Source organism: Lytechinus pictus, chromosome 13 (genome assembly GCF_037042905.1).
Source record: "Lytechinus pictus isolate F3 Inbred chromosome 13, Lp3.0, whole genome shotgun sequence".
NCBI lineage: Eukaryota > Metazoa > Echinodermata > Echinoidea > Temnopleuroida > Toxopneustidae > Lytechinus > Lytechinus pictus.
Genome location: NC_087257.1, coordinates 13,468,314 through 13,485,369, shown reverse-complemented (window position 1 = coordinate 13,485,369; position 17,056 = coordinate 13,468,314). Strand labels below are relative to the sequence as shown.

Here is a 17,056-nt window from a genome sequence, read left to right as displayed (position 1 = left end):
AAGATTTACATGCATTCATGCAAATAAATGCTGCGGAAAGAAACAATACGTGCACACCGGTTTCAGGACACCTTTTAACACTTTAATATCAAACGATAAAATGTATAAAAAAAAAAAAAACAACAACAACAGTATATACAACATGATCCTTTGTATACTATATGCATGCATACATATCAATATGAACAGCCTATTCCAACGGAATGTACATTTGCATTGACATAGCTTTCATAACATAAATCATTCTACATCTCTATTAATTACCAATAACTTTCTAAACCTTTTCAAAATCAGGCAAATCTTTACTTCCCTGTACGAATCTCTAACTTTATTTTCACTCTCAAAATTACAAAACAGAAAACATTAAAGTGTACACAACTATTAAAGTTTAAAGTACAACAATCTACTCTACATCAAGGAGCCTTTGGCTGCCAGCGTTAGTGCATGATCATTATGCAGCCAAAAGGCTGCTATATGTGCATGATTTTAATCTTAGGTCATTAAACAAAGTACTAAAAATGTATAAAAAATGTACAAAAATTTAAAAGTCAATGCAACAGCAACTAATAGCAACTAGTAAATATTTAAGTTCAACATTCTATGCCACAACAATTTAAAAACCTTGGCTACCAGCACTATGGTATGATTATGCAGCCATATTAAGTCCCCAAACAAATTACTAAAATTACTAGCTCTGATTTAGAGGCATATATTTTTTAATATGATTTCACTTCTAGAAAAATGCAAGTAGTAATATCTCAAAAAGCTATGTTTTTGTGTGTAATATAGTATACCTTATAGACAACATTTAAAGTGTTTCTCCTTGCATACCCTGCATAATTAAGTTCATAAACATCCAAGCTACAAAGTTTACAAACACAATTCACTTCCATTAACTTTCAAACTTATATATTTCTGTTTGAACATGCATGCATGAAGCATTTTGAAAACATTGAATCACATTAGACAGTTTGGCGAATGCAAACCCCTGATAATAAGCAAGAACAGTGTCCATTACAAATAATGCTCTTTGGTTAAAATAAATGTTTGTATATCGAAAAAAACTTGATAAATCAAAACATGATACATTGAGAATATGTCAGAATAATACCCTTTTATGTACCAAAATCACTGTTCTCACTAGGTCTTAACAGGGCAGGTCCAAGCAATTTGGATTGTGACGTACGGGACATTCAGAGACTTTAAACAAGAAATAACAACAGATGAAATTATCTATATGGCTATCTTTTGGTATGAGTCTGTGGCTATTATGGGCTAGTTCATGTGTGGAAAGTTTTAGTTCTGACCAATTCTTTAATTAATTTTTAATGTAATTAATGTGCTGCGTGATCGACGTACGGGACGCTGCAGTCAGACTCTTTTGATTTTGTGATGTACTATATGACAGCAAATATTAATTTAACATCTCTAGGTAACTGTCTGAAAGTGGCAGTGTACGTGGTCTCAGTGGCGTTTTTTTTTTTTTTTTTTTTTTTTTTTTTGGAGGGGGGGGGGGGCTATTTTGAACCCTCGTAAGTGATGTTTTCCTGGCATCTACTAACACAATGGAGACAATTAAGCAGTGCACGATAACGTCTTTTAAAATCAAGTAACAGTTTAAACAGTTTGACCCAATGACGAGACGATTTTGGCGGGTTATTTTGAACCCCCCCCCCCCCGGCCCGTAAGTAATGTTTTCCTGGCATCTACTAACACAATGGAGACCATAAAAGGCAGTGCTTGATAACGTCTTTTTAAATCAAGTAACAGTTTAATACACAGTAATATCCATCATGTGTTTGGTTAAATTACCAGATGAGTTGAATATCTTCTGACAATATGTGCCTGTGGAACATTCCTTCCGGAAATGACCCTCCTCGCCACATCTAAAACAAACCCTGCGCATTCCCCCGCGTACCGCCTAGAGCTGCCGCGGTCTTCTCTAAGCTCTTTTCTAGGCCGGACATACGTATCCAGACTTTTCGCTAAACTGGATATATGGTTATTTATATCCTGCATCAAAAATTTGTTGGCTTTTGATTGGTTGAGAGCTCGTTACATGACCAGAAATATTTGAACTATTTTCAGAAAGTACTATATAAGAGTACTATTTGGGAGTTGACAAATTTTATTTATTTTATTTTTTTAATTGAATTTTTTTTTCTTCAAATCTAAATTTAATGAAAACAAAATATTCTAAATCTTTTTAGATAAAAATTGACATTTTTTTTGTTCTAAATTTTTTTTTGGTCCCAAAAATGTTTTTTTTTTTTTTTTTTTTTAATGAATAAATTTTTGATGCAGGATATAAAACAAATATACCATGCCTTCTATTCGAGGTACTGGTTAAAACTATGGGTCTCGGTGACTCCAAAAGTACCATTTGCTTCGGGGCTGCGCCTCTCAGCAAATAGTACTATTGGAGTCACCTCTTGCGCATAGTTTTAACCAGAACCTCTCAAGACAGTGTATATTTGTATACTACTAGTTAGTGGACACTAATGGGGTGTTGCAAGAAACTTGCGATTGAACGCAAATCGAACGCAACTCCCAAAATTGAGCGTAAGTCCTCCGATTAAACGCAAATCTGCAATTGAACGCAAGTTACGTTCAATCCTGTTGCAAGAAGAAGTTGCGTTTGATCAATTGAACGTAGATCAAGCGCAAGCTTTGCGATTGATTGCAAATCGAACGTAACTTATGTGAGATATTGGAGGACGCGCAAAATTTGCGCTCGATTTACGTTCAATTGATTGTCCATAGGCTTGTGTACTAATTCTGCACCCTAATTTTTTTTTTTTTTGTTGTTGTTGAAAACTTGTGTAAATTATGCCATTTTCAATTTTCCATAGGTTTTTTCAAGAAAAACTTAAAATAATGTTATTTTCAATCTTCGTAGGCCTCTACAGCAATTATGCCATTATTTTCACACTTTACTACATTCTCTCCTAATATCATTTTAAAGTGTGTCAATCACCAAAAATATTCTGCTCTTGTTATCAGAGGTCATGGAATATTCAAATTGTGATTTCTGAAATAATTCGTATGAAGAAATATTGAAGAAATAATAACTCTCCATAGGCACAAAAGCCACTCTTTATTAAAACACTTCATGCACTGGCAAATGCTTATCAATATTTCTCAGGGTTTGCAGTAAAATAATACAACTCAGAATTTGTTTTGCAAGAGTACTAAATTGCTTAAATGCTTTCATTCATACATATCATAATGAATAACATGCCCAATTAAGTTATTTTAGTTTGATTTTCAAATAAAACATACATTTCAGGAGATTGCTACACTTCAAAATCTGAAGCTCTCTTGTTTCTCTCTCTTTAATCATGAGATTGCATCGTAGATATATATCACACTTGCATACAGGGATGAGGTCGAGGCTGATTCTTCCGAGTCATGAGGCAGCTTGAGAGAACTTCCCATAGATTCTGTACAGTGACTCGGACCAAGGCCAGCAAAATGTTGCCTCGAGGTCAGCATTGACTACATCCCTGCTTGGACTTGAAAAGATCCATTGATCTGTGCACAAAAAAGAACACTGCTCAAGACATTCATTATTGATGGACCTTTTATTTTTTATTTTTCAATGTTTCTTGCTCCCAAGGAGTTACTTCTGAGATTCAGTTATATGAAATAAAATTTCATATCATCTAACAGTACATCAAGTGTTTCACCACAGAATGTCTTGTTTGAAATTGACGTGTATCATGCAGAAGACCACAGTCCTTAAGGTTGGCATGAAGAATCCATAGAAGTCCAGTCAGGAAAGCCACAAGCGTTTCTGCTTGAAGGAACAAATCTGGTTTCCAGAAGCAGTCTAATTTGAGGTGAATTTGGAGAGCTTCATGGAGTGAAGTTTTTAAACAAGCAACGCCCTCATTCTGAAGTCCACTCTAATAATGATACTACAGACAGGAGCAGCTCTGAATTCAGTTCTGATAATCAACCTGTTCATAAAAAATAATAATATAGGAAATAATGCAAGCCCATAACTATACATAGCTTGGGTAAGTTCAAATTTTGTCCTTTCAGTGCAAGAATGCCCTTAGCAAAACATTTTTGTGCACCCCATCGGTGCAGAAATGCCCCTATGCCTGCTGGTATGGGCGTTGTTTGCACCGACATGATGATATGATAGAGGGATAGTGGCTTACTCCTGAGACCATAGTAATTGGCAATTTGCCATGATGTAATCTAAAAAAGTGTGAACTGATTGTTTTTCCCCAAATAAATGAATCATGGAAATTAAAATGTGCAATAAATTAAATCAATTAAAGCAAAATACACACTTTCATACAGTACACCTTGGATGAGCACAACAACCACCCCCTCCCCTCCCCCATCAATGGGATGTCTTCATTGCTGAGAAGTCCAGTCAAGATAGAGATTTGTGTTTGCCTTTTTCATTTTGCATTATCCTTGGGTCAATGTGTACAGATTTCACCCCCATCCGCATTACGATCATGGTGAATTATTAATAATAATACAGTTTACATGTAACCTACCATTCAAGAGTTGATAAAATGAATCAATCAGCTGGTTGCAAGAACACACATTGTAGCAGACACAGTTATCGTGGTTCTGAGGTTTCTTGTTTATTCCAGACTTCTTTGTCATCATAACTGTAGTAAGCAATTAAAAGCAAAAAGCAAAGAGATAAAACATGTTCATGAAATTAATATACAAGTTAAGCTCAGTTGCCAGTGTGTTAATCATTATAGTAGTCCCAGGGTGTTTTCATTAAAGTCACTTCTGGCCTGGGGAGGGGCACTATGGTTCCTCAGCCATGGGCGGCGCAATTAAAAAAATTATGAAATCATACCTTTTGCTTTAATTTACTAAAAAAGCTTGTAATAGAATGCTAAACTTTGGTGTACATATTCCTTTCTAGAGCATTCCTAACAACTTTACTTTTAAAAATCTGGTATTAAAATAAATTCCTTTCATGTTTTTTTTTTAATATTTTTCTTAACTTCTTAAATGTATTTTTTTTAATTGTTATTTTCAAGACAAAGTTCATCAGTGACATTAAATTACTATTGTCAATAAAAAAATTTACCATTATGAATATTGACTTTTTACATGTAATCATGTTTTTGTCTGACATGAACTTGAACAAACATAATGTTGCATAATTTCCTGACACTGTACCTGGGAATGGCAAATTTGGTCTCAAAAGTTGCGAGACTTGAAAGTAAAACGTGAGTCAGCGGTGCGGTAATAACATTTTGAGAGGCAGATTTATTCTGAAAAATGTCAAGGGGGACCATATGCCCCCCCCCCCCAGTATTGTGCTTGATGTAAAAGGATGTAAAAAAAATCATGATTATGCATTCAATATTAATAATGATGCACCATATGAGACACCCTTTAACTGAAAGCACCTGGAAAAGCATTGTAATCATCCATTAAACAATTTAAAGTGAAAAAAAAATCTGTGATCTATATAGCACCTCATGTGCTTGCATAAAAATCAAGAGTCAGCTACATAGTAGCCCGGGGGAGGGGGGGGGGTACTCATGAAATAAGGCATATTGGGATATGTCGCAGGAATGGGTCGCCTTTTTTGAAGAAATCCCTAAACATGGGGTATGGTTTTATGCTGGAAAATCCCTAAGCATGGCCCATTTTTTAGATAATGTCCTTAAAGTATACATCCAAAGAATCAAAAGTATTTTATAATGACTTTATGTGGTCATCATTGTAAAGGGGAAGTATTACTAATCAGATATATAACTTCACTTTTCAAAATAGTGATCAGAGATTGCAGAAATCAGCTCTCAAAAATGATTTATTTTCATGCCATATTTCTGCCTTCCACCGGTCCTCTTGCGAGCTCCAGCTGAGTGACGTCACACAATGAGCAGTGAGCAGCTGAGCTGACAGCAGCCCATTGGAGACGATCTTTCCAATCAGCGTTTTTTGCTCTTAGAATTGTTTATTCCTCTTAAGATTGGTCTTGTTATATAGATAAAAGTTTGAATTTACTGAACAGTGAAAAAAAGTGCACATTTAACGTATTTTGGTGACCGATATTTAGCTTAGAATTTTTTTTTTTTTTTCAAGAAATATAGGTGAATAAACAAAGCATATTTTCACGTAGAAATCACACTTGCGTCACATTAATGTTATAGTCAATATAAAGCATAGACATTCTTCTTTATGACTGAACAAAAATTATGAAATTTCATTAAGTAGCAAAGTCAGGAATCACAAAAAAAACACGGCAATATCCATCGCGAAATGACTGAAATTGCAGTTGAATTGCCGAAGCATTATTAGGAAACAGCGGCGAGCGGACTTTCTTTCATATATCTTAAAAATGCCATCCTGTAAGGGCGATGGTCTGTGGCCAAATGCGTTGGCCATTGTTTTGTCATGTGCGAGGACCCTGGTTCGAAACTCGGATTTTGTTTTTCTGGGTATTTTTTTTTTATTCCTTCCCCGTCCCTACCCATCTTTTTTTTCTCTTTTTATTTTCTTGTGAAATTCTATTCAGACCTGGGTATTTATCAAATCTTGCTTCTTAATTGCTGCTTTTGATTTTCAAGTTCTTGATTAGATTATTTCTACTCTTATTTGGGATGGGAGGGGTAGAGTTAAAAGTCAAGTCCACATCAACTAAAAATTATTTGAATAGAGTGATTTCCCTTGTTGTTTTTACTCAAAACAGTCATATACACAAAACAATGATATGCAAATTAGAGTTGTCACTCACATCACATTCGTTTCTATTTTTTGTGGCATTTTGTTTTTTATTCTTTGCAGATTTGACGATAGGAAACTCTTCATCTGATCACAATAGGTTATATTTACGGAACTGTTAAAATAGTAATTATATAAATTTGAATCAAAGTTTTTATGAAATTTCCTGCAATATCTTGTTATTTTTCTTTAAATTCAAATGAATTTTTGATTGCGTGGACTTCTCCTTTACTCTTAATGTAGGGAATGCATAGCAAAATTTATCCAGAAACAAAATTGTCTTAGAATATGCAAATCAGTAATTGGACACATGTTCACTTTTCTTTCATCCAGGCCACTTCCTCACATCCACCAGGCTTTCAGTCTGATGATGAACCATCACACAACATTCACAGTGCTTCACAATAAATATTTCACTTCTGTTCATACATGCAATAAATATTGTGGAAAACAAATAAAAGGCGTACCCATATTCAAATACCGTTTAAAAGGACAAATATATTATACCTTTCGAGAAAAATCAGCACGTTAAATATCTGATAACAAAACATACTTATGGGGCACTGCAAGAAACTTATGTTCAATTGCAAATCAAGCGTAAGTCTTAAATTCAAATTTAAGCGTAATAAGGTCGAGTTGCAATCGCAATTCAACTACATGTTTAATCAAAGGACTTTCCCTTGATTTGGGACGTGTGATTGAGTATAACATTTCTCGCAAAATGCCCTAGTAACATTAAAATTGTTCTTTCGTTTTAAATTGTGTGTTATTATTTTTGACAAGCTGTATTCCTGTCCGAGTAAAATTTCTTAGTCCTCTCCAAAACTGTGCTCAAAATTGTTTCCAAGATTGATAAAGAAATTTTTTCTTTTGTATCATTATCATTCCACAACTTGCAAACCGTAGGTCCTGGAAAGAGTGAAGAAAAAAATGGCTATATCCAAATCATAGTAAAAGGACATGATGGAATCTCCCAGATTGAGGTAGCAAGCAGAGACCAGAAGTCACCAGAGTTAGCAATTGTGCAGATCTGTGTGTAGAAGAGAGAAAAAAAGAAATAGTTTAAATAATCAAATCAAAGTATGAATTTAATTATCGTGATGATTGATGACGTGCGGTGGCATGTAATTCCCGGTCAACAACAAATGATAGTAGGTTTAGACACCTGAAAAGTTCCACTCAGAACACTGGTGCTCTACCTCAAGTGATGTTTGTGTAGGCCCCACTCCACTTCACTACCGCTACACTACCGTACATGTACGCCACACCTACCCGGGTAAGTGTGTAGCGTAGTGTAGGCTGTAGCAGTACTCCAGTAGTGAAGTGGAGACTACACGAACATCACTTGAGGTACGGTGCTCTCTGAGTCTCTGTGTCATTACAAAGATTGCATTTATCTTCATTGTTGAAGGCATTACGCATACATATATGCAGCAACACTCTAATCAGAAAGAAACACCAGACTCTAATTTTGGCCCACCCAAGGGTTCATTACATGCCGCCGCGCACAGAAAATTCAAGCAATAGAAGTCGTGGACCCAAGAAGTGAGATCCCAGCACGCGCGACCCACTAGTTAGAAATCCACTGCCAAACGCGGTTCGTGGTTAGTATACTAATACTAACCTCGCAATACGTACTAGTAGTATACTAATACTAACCTCGCAATACGTGTGAGTGATTTTGGCCAGGAATCAGGGTAATCACTGCTGAAAATTTGTCTGGCTTCATGACATCGGCATCATGGTGATATAATTCTGTGTATAATAAAAACTTAAACATTCCTCTGAAACAGCAGATTTTCAGCCATGGTCCATACCACTCAGTGCTCCTAAATAATTTAATTGCCTGCCTGAGTCCTGACCAGTTTTAGAAATCTGAAGAAAAAATCTGCTGGAATTGTGCCACTCACACGTATTAAGTATACTAACCCCGCACCACGAACCGCGTTTGGCAGTGGATTTCTAACTAGTGGTTCGCGCGTGCTTAGCCTGGAGGCGTCTGGGATCTCACTTCTTGGGTCCACAACACACGACTTCTATGGCTTGATTTTTCTGTGCGTGGCGGCATGTAATGAACCCTTGCCAAGGCCTTGCCTTGGCCTTGGGTGGAATTGTACAAAAACATTATTTCTAAAATAAAAACTTTTTAATTTTAATAGTAGTTATGCCAAAATGCATGATTCTAAACTTATATCAGATCTGTATCTGTCATCTGACCTGAATGCATCGTCAGAACAAGTACAGTTTCCAAACATGCTTACCTTGACTTTTGACTGGATCAAACAGCGTAGCCTGCAACATGCATCGGGAGCAAGTGAATGGGACCGTGCAGCTTGGAGTTTTTCAATAGTTAGTAGAGCAACACAACGAAGACTGTCGAGTGGACAAAATCGATCTTTCCAGTTCACAATTCAATAAAAAACGGGCAAAATAACACAGTTCTGGTTCCCTTATAGTCTGAAGTTGTCGAAAACAGAATTCGGATGTCACATTACATGAAGAAAACAGTAAATTCGGAAGATATTGAAGAGGTCAGTAAGGTGATTCAGTGTATTATGCACAGAGGGATGATGAGCTCGATTATTGTGTGACGTCATTATTCTCGACTGTTTTCACTGCGTGAACTGTCGGTCTGGGGGGCTTAGAATGGTCTCTAATAATTTCATTTCTTGCATTTCCACGACATCGATAAGACTTTTTAGTGACATATTTGTGTATAAAAAGACAAGACCTTTCCATTCATATATAATTTGTCTATAATCATCACTTTCGTGAATTTTCTTTGTGTGTATACTTTAAACATGGGTCCATATTCTACTCCAATGTCTTAGGTGCAAATACATAAAATGACCTTACATTTTGGGCGATAACCTTTTTCTTTTTTTTGCTTGTCAAGTCTTCCAGGCGAAAATGTGCCCCCCCCCCCTTTGGAAATCCTGGATCCGCCCCTGTAATGAATCCCTAATAATGGGTACCTTTTTAGCCAAAATGACATGTAAATATGGGTACGGGTTTCGAACCTTCAGCCGCACACCTTTGTCCAAACTAAATCTAACCCCCCCCCCCGGCGTAGTAGATCTACATATTGAATCTAAAAAATAAATGTATTTAGGCCTACATCATGTACATGTATATCTTTTTATATTTATATGTGATGGATATTAAAAATGTGACTCATACGGCACATCATTACAAATCAACGGCACAAATAGACTGTCCTTGCAAAGAACCTCTTGTGCAATCTGCCCGTAAGAAATTTTACAAAGAGCCCTGGGCAGGCAACTCCCTATTCAATGTTAAAACTTCCCCAAGAATGTGGCAGATGTGGCCAATAGATTCTGAAAAGTAGCCCAATACATGTAGACCCCCTATACATTTTTTTTTTTTTTTTCTTGTCTGGCGAGATATGTGGAGTCTGGAGAACCCCCCCCAAAAAAAAATTAAAAGAATAAAAAAATGAATAATAAACTTTTTTTTAATAAAAACAAAAGTCGAAACAGCAAAATTTTCACTTTATCCCAGGCCAAGGAAAGTCATAAAAAGGGAGGTTAACGTTAGACAGACCTTTAAAAAAAGAGAGACAAATGGAGAGGAACTAGTACAACTAGAAGTAGAAGGTACATGTACTGTAGTAATGGAAGTCTTTAATTTCTATTTACTGGATGGCTATTCGCCGCTGAAACCGATATAACTTAAAGAATTATTTCAAATAGGAACAAAAATAATCTTTGAAGGTCATTTTCGATGTTTCATACATAATTAGAGCCTACACATTTACTTGCTTCAGGGTGACTTTTAACAGCACTGCACCGGCAATGACCTGCCTAACCCAGGGAGCTCCGGCCCGCGCAGCTCCCCCCCCCCCCCCCCCCCCCCCCGCTGCGCGGGCGGGAGCTCCCTGGGTTATGACCTGCCGTGTTGTTGATACAACCGTGCATTACCGACACAAAAAGTCAAGTGTGGGACTGGGATTACAATTGTGTGGTAGAAAATTTGTTGAAGGTGAAATTTCGACCGGCGATAAAGATACATTTTCACTCTTTTCAAAATAATTTTTTCCCTGGCATAGGTCTAAAATATATAAATTCTCTGAAAACATACATAATGGAGAAAGAATTGTCTGAAAAATGAATATTTTCTACTTACTATCTTCCAGATCCAGGATTGTTGCAAGCCATTATTTTGCTTTTTTGGCTAGTCTTGTGCTGCAGACCCTGTTTACAGCTGCAAATCAGCTGCAACTTGCGTTCAATCGCAAGCCTTTTTCTTGCAACGCAAATTGGCGATTGATTGCTAGTTGCAGTCGATCGGAATCGGCTGCAAAGTTGCAGTCGATTTGCAATCAATTGCAACGTAACTTTCTTGCAACACCCCATAATACTAACCTCGCAATACGTACTAGTAGTATACTAATACTAACCTCGCAATACGTGTGAGTGATTTTGGCCAGGAATCAGGGTAATCACTGCTGAAAATTTGTCTGGCTTCATGACATCGGCATCATGGTGATATAATTCTGTGTATAATAAAAACTTAAACATTCCTCTGAAACAGCAGATTTTCAGCCATGGTCCATACCACTCAGTGCTCCTAAATAATTTAATTGCCTGCCTGAGTCCTGACCAGTTTTAGAAATCTGAAGAAAAAATCTGCTGGAATTGTGCCACTCACACGTATTAAGTATACTAACCCCGCACCACGAACCGCGTTTGGCAGTGGATTTCTAACTAGTGGTTCGCGCGTGCTTAGCCTGGAGGCGTCTGGGATCTCACTTCTTGGGTCCACAACACACGACTTCTATGGCTTGATTTTTCTGTGCGTGGCGGCATGTAATGAACCCTTGCCAAGGCCTTGCCTTGGCCTTGGGTGGAATTGTACAAAAACATTATTTCTAAAATAAAAACTTTTTAATTTTAATAGTAGTTATGCCAAAATGCATGATTCTAAACTTATATCAGATCTGTATCTGTCATCTGACCTGAATGCATCGTCAGAACAAGTACAGTTTCCAAACATGCTTACCTTGACTTTTGACTGGATCAAACAGCGTAGCCTGCAACATGCATCGGGAGCAAGTGAATGGGACCGTGCAGCTTGGAGTTTTTCAATAGTTAGTAGAGCAACACAACGAAGACTGTCGAGTGGACAAAATCGATCTTTCCAGTTCACAATTCAATAAAAAACGGGCAAAATAACACAGTTCTGGTTCCCTTATAGTCTGAAGTTGTCGAAAACAGAATTCGGATGTCACATTACATGAAGAAAACAGTAAATTCGGAAGATATTGAAGAGGTCAGTAAGGTGATTCAGTGTATTATGCACAGAGGGATGATGAGCTCGATTATTGTGTGACGTCATTATTCTCGACTGTTTTCACTGCGTGAACTGTCGGTCTGGGGGGCTTAGAATGGTCTCTAATAATTTCATTTCTTGCATTTCCACGACATCGATAAGACTTTTTAGTGACATATTTGTGTATAAAAAGACAAGACCTTTCCATTCATATATAATTTGTCTATAATCATCACTTTCGTGAATTTTCTTTGTGTGTATACTTTAAACATGGGTCCATATTCTACTCCAATGTCTTAGGTGCAAATACATAAAATGACCTTACATTTTGGGCGATAACCTTTTTCTTTTTTTTGCTTGTCAAGTCTTCCAGGCGAAAATGTGCCCCCCCCCTTTGGAAATCCTGGATCCGCCCCTGTAATGAATCCCTAATAATGGGTACCTTTTTAGCCAAAATGACATGTAAATATGGGTACGGGTTTCGAACCTTCAGCCGCACACCTTTGTCCAAACTAAATCTAACCCCCCCCCCCGGCGTAGTAGATCTACATATTGAATCTAAAAAATAAATGTATTTAGGCCTACATCATGTACATGTATATCTTTTTATATTTATATGTGATGGATATTAAAAATGTGACTCATACGGCACATCATTACAAATCAACGGCACAAATAGACTGTCCTTGCAAAGAACCTCTTGTGCAATCTGCCCGTAAGAAATTTTACAAAGAGCCCTGGGCAGGCAACTCCCTATTCAATGTTAAAACTTCCCCAAGAATGTGGCAGATGTGGCCAATAGATTCTGAAAAGTAGCCCAATACATGTAGACCCCCTATACATTTTTTTTTTTTTTTTCTTGTCTGGCGAGATATGTGGAGTCTGGAGAACCCCCCCCAAAAAAAAATTAAAAGAATAAAAAAATGAATAATAAACTTTTTTTTAATAAAAACAAAAGTCGAAACAGCAAAATTTTCACTTTATCCCAGGCCAAGGAAAGTCATAAAAAGGGAGGTTAACGTTAGACAGACCTTTAAAAAAAGAGAGACAAATGGAGAGGAACTAGTACAACTAGAAGTAGAAGGTACATGTACTGTAGTAATGGAAGTCTTTAATTTCTATTTACTGGATGGCTATTCGCCGCTGAAACCGATATAACTTAAAGAATTATTTCAAATAGGAACAAAAATAATCTTTGAAGGTCATTTTCGATGTTTCATACATAATTAGAGCCTACACATTTACTTGCTTCAGGGTGACTTTTAACAGCACTGCACCGGCAATGACCTGCCTAACCCAGGGAGCTCCGGCCCGCGCAGCTCCCCCCCCCCCCCCCCCCCCCCCCGCTGCGCGGGCGGGAGCTCCCTGGGTTATGACCTGCCGTGTTGTTGATACAACCGTGCATTACCGACACAAAAAGTCAAGTGTGGGACTGGGATTACAATTGTGTGGTAGAAAATTTGTTGAAGGTGAAATTTCGACCGGCGATAAAGATACATTTTCACTCTTTTCAAAATAATTTTTTCCCTGGCATAGGTCTAAAATATATAAATTCTCTGAAAACATACATAATGGAGAAAGAATTGTCTGAAAAATGAATATTTTCTACTTACTATCTTCCAGATCCAGGATTGTTGCAAGCCATTATTTTGCTTTTTTGGCTAGTCTTGTGCTGCAGACCCTGTTTACAGCTGCAAATCAGCTGCAACTTGCGTTCAATCGCAAGCCTTTTTCTTGCAACGCAAATTGGCGATTGATTGCTAGTTGCAGTCGATCGGAATCGGCTGCAAAGTTGCAGTCGATTTGCAATCAATTGCAACGTAACTTTCTTGCAACACCCCATAATACTAACCTCGCAATACGTACTAGTAGTATACTAATACTAACCTCGCAATACGTGTGAGTGATTTTGGCCAGGAATCAGGGTAATCACTGCTGAAAATTTGTCTGGCTTCATGACATCGGCATCATGGTGATATAATTCTGTGTATAATAAAAACTTAAACATTCCTCTGAAACAGCAGATTTTCAGCCATGGTCCATACCACTCAGTGCTCCTAAATAATTTAATTGCCTGCCTGAGTCCTGACCAGTTTTAGAAATCTGAAGAAAAAATCTGCTGGAATTGTGCCACTCACACGTATTAAGTATACTAACCCCGCACCACGAACCGCGTTTGGCAGTGGATTTCTAACTAGTGGTTCGCGCGTGCTTAGCCTGGAGGCGTCTGGGATCTCACTTCTTGGGTCCACAACACACGACTTCTATGGCTTGATTTTTCTGTGCGTGGCGGCATGTAATGAACCCTTGCCAAGGCCTTGCCTTGGCCTTGGGTGGAATTGTACAAAAACATTATTTCTAAAATAAAAACTTTTTAATTTTAATAGTAGTTATGCCAAAATGCATGATTCTAAACTTATATCAGATCTGTATCTGTCATCTGACCTGAATGCATCGTCAGAACAAGTACAGTTTCCAAACATGCTTACCTTGACTTTTGACTGGATCAAACAGCGTAGCCTGCAACATGCATCGGGAGCAAGTGAATGGGACCGTGCAGCTTGGAGTTTTTCAATAGTTAGTAGAGCAACACAACGAAGACTGTCGAGTGGACAAAATCGATCTTTCCAGTTCACAATTCAATAAAAAACGGGCAAAATAACACAGTTCTGGTTCCCTTATAGTCTGAAGTTGTCGAAAACAGAATTCGGATGTCACATTACATGAAGAAAACAGTAAATTCGGAAGATATTGAAGAGGTCAGTAAGGTGATTCAGTGTATTATGCACAGAGGGATGATGAGCTCGATTATTGTGTGACGTCATTATTCTCGACTGTTTTCACTGCGTGAACTGTCGGTCTGGGGGGCTTAGAATGGTCTCTAATAATTTCATTTCTTGCATTTCCACGACATCGATAAGACTTTTTAGTGACATATTTGTGTATAAAAAGACAAGACCTTTCCATTCATATATAATTTGTCTATAATCATCACTTTCGTGAATTTTCTTTGTGTGTATACTTTAAACATGGGTCCATATTCTACTCCAATGTCTTAGGTGCAAATACATAAAATGACCTTACATTTTGGGCGATAACCTTTTTCTTTTTTTTGCTTGTCAAGTCTTCCAGGCGAAAATGTGCCCCCCCCCCCCCTTTGGAAATCCTGGATCCGCCCCTGTAATGAATCCCTAATAATGGGTACCTTTTTAGCCAAAATGACATGTAAATATGGGTACGGGTTTCGAACCTTCAGCCGCACACCTTTGTCCAAACTAAATCTAACCCCCCCCCCCCCGGCGTAGTAGATCTACATATTGAATCTAAAAAATAAATGTATTTAGGCCTACATCATGTACATGTATATCTTTTTATATTTATATGTGATGGATATTAAAAATGTGACTCATACGGCACATCATTACAAATCAACGGCACAAATAGACTGTCCTTGCAAAGAACCTCTTGTGCAATCTGCCCGTAAGAAATTTTACAAAGAGCCCTGGGCAGGCAACTCCCTATTCAATGTTAAAACTTCCCCAAGAATGTGGCAGATGTGGCCAATAGATTCTGAAAAGTAGCCCAATACATGTAGACCCCCTATACATTTTTTTTTTTTTCTTGTCTGGCGAGATATGTGGAGTCTGGAGAACCCCCCCAAAAAAAAATTTAAAAAAATAAAAAAATGAATAATAAACTTTTTTTTAATAAAAACAAAAGTCGAAACAGCAAAATTTTCACTTTATCCCAGGCCAAGGAAAGTCATAAAAAGGGAGGTTAACGTTAGACAGACCTTTAAAAAAAGAGAGACAAATGGAGAGGAACTAGTACAACTAGAAGTAGAAGGTACATGTACTGTAGTAATGGAAGTCTTTAATTTCTATTTACTGGATGGCTATTCGCCGCTGAAACCGATATAACTTAAAGAATTATTTCAAATAGGAACAAAAATAATCTTTGAAGGTCATTTTCGATGTTTCATACATAATTAGAGCCTACACATTTACTTGCTTCAGGGTGACTTTTAACAGCACTGCACCGGCAATGACCTGCCTAACCCAGGGAGCTCCGGCCCGCGCAGCTCCCCCCCCCCCCCCCCCCGCTGCGCGGGCGGGAGCTCCCTGGGTTATGACCTGCCGTGTTGTTGATACAACCGTGCATTACCGACACAAAAAGTCAAGTGTGGGACTGGGATTACAATTGTGTGGTAGAAAATTTGTTGAAGGTGAAATTTCGACCGGCGATAAAGATACATTTTCACTCTTTTCAAAATAATTTTTTCCCTGGCATAGGTCTAAAATATATAAATTCTCTGAAAACATACATAATGGAGAAAGAATTGTCTGAAAAATGAATATTTTCTACTTACTCTCTTCCAGATCCAGGATTGTTGCAAGCCATTATTTTGCTTTTTTGGCTAGTCTTGTGCTGCAGACCCTGTTTACAGCTGCAAATCAGCTGCAACTTGCGTTCAATCGCAAGCCTTTTTCTTGCAACGCAAATTGGCGATTGATTGCTAATTGCAGTCGATCGGAATCGGCTGCAAAGTTGCAGTCGATTTGCAATCAATTGCAACGTAACTTTCTTGCAACACCCCATAAGGCCCATTAGTGACTATCATCATGTTGAAAAGTTTCGCCCAATTTGTTGCATCTGCGTAGATGAAGGTCACCAGAAAGACACTAGCAGTACGCGCTGGTCTGACGCGTGTTCATGCGCGTGCTGGGACAAGTACAAGTACGTGTGATTTTTGCTCACCTCATGTACAGCGCGCATGACCTCGATGCGTGCGCTGTGCTGACAAATTACGTACCAATTTAGTGATCAGTCTGAACCAACGAACGTAGAGGGCAGCAACACACAAGCGTGTTGCTCTAATGGGGCGTTGCAAGAAAGTTACGTTGCAATTGATTGCAAATCGACTGCAACTTTGCAGCCGATTCCGATCGACTGCAACTAGCAATCAATCGCCAATTTGCGTTGCAAGAAAAAGGCTTGCGATTGAACGCAAGTTGCAGCTGATTTGCAGCTGTAAACAGGGTCT

At 37.9% G+C, this 17,056-nt stretch overlaps 1 long non-coding RNA gene across 1 annotated transcript; it reads right to left on the bottom strand.

The window, feature by feature from the left end:
- Positions 1-3,565: 3,565 nt before the first annotated feature.
- On the bottom strand, positions 3,566-10,924 carry LOC135156458 (uncharacterized). The gene is made up of 3 exons (XR_010295575.1): positions 10,867-10,924; positions 4,521-4,637; positions 3,566-3,962 (listed from the first exon to the last, which is right to left on the bottom strand). It is a non-coding gene; the product is annotated as an uncharacterized LOC135156458 (long non-coding RNA).
- Between the last annotated feature and the right edge of the window lie 6,132 nt (positions 10,925-17,056).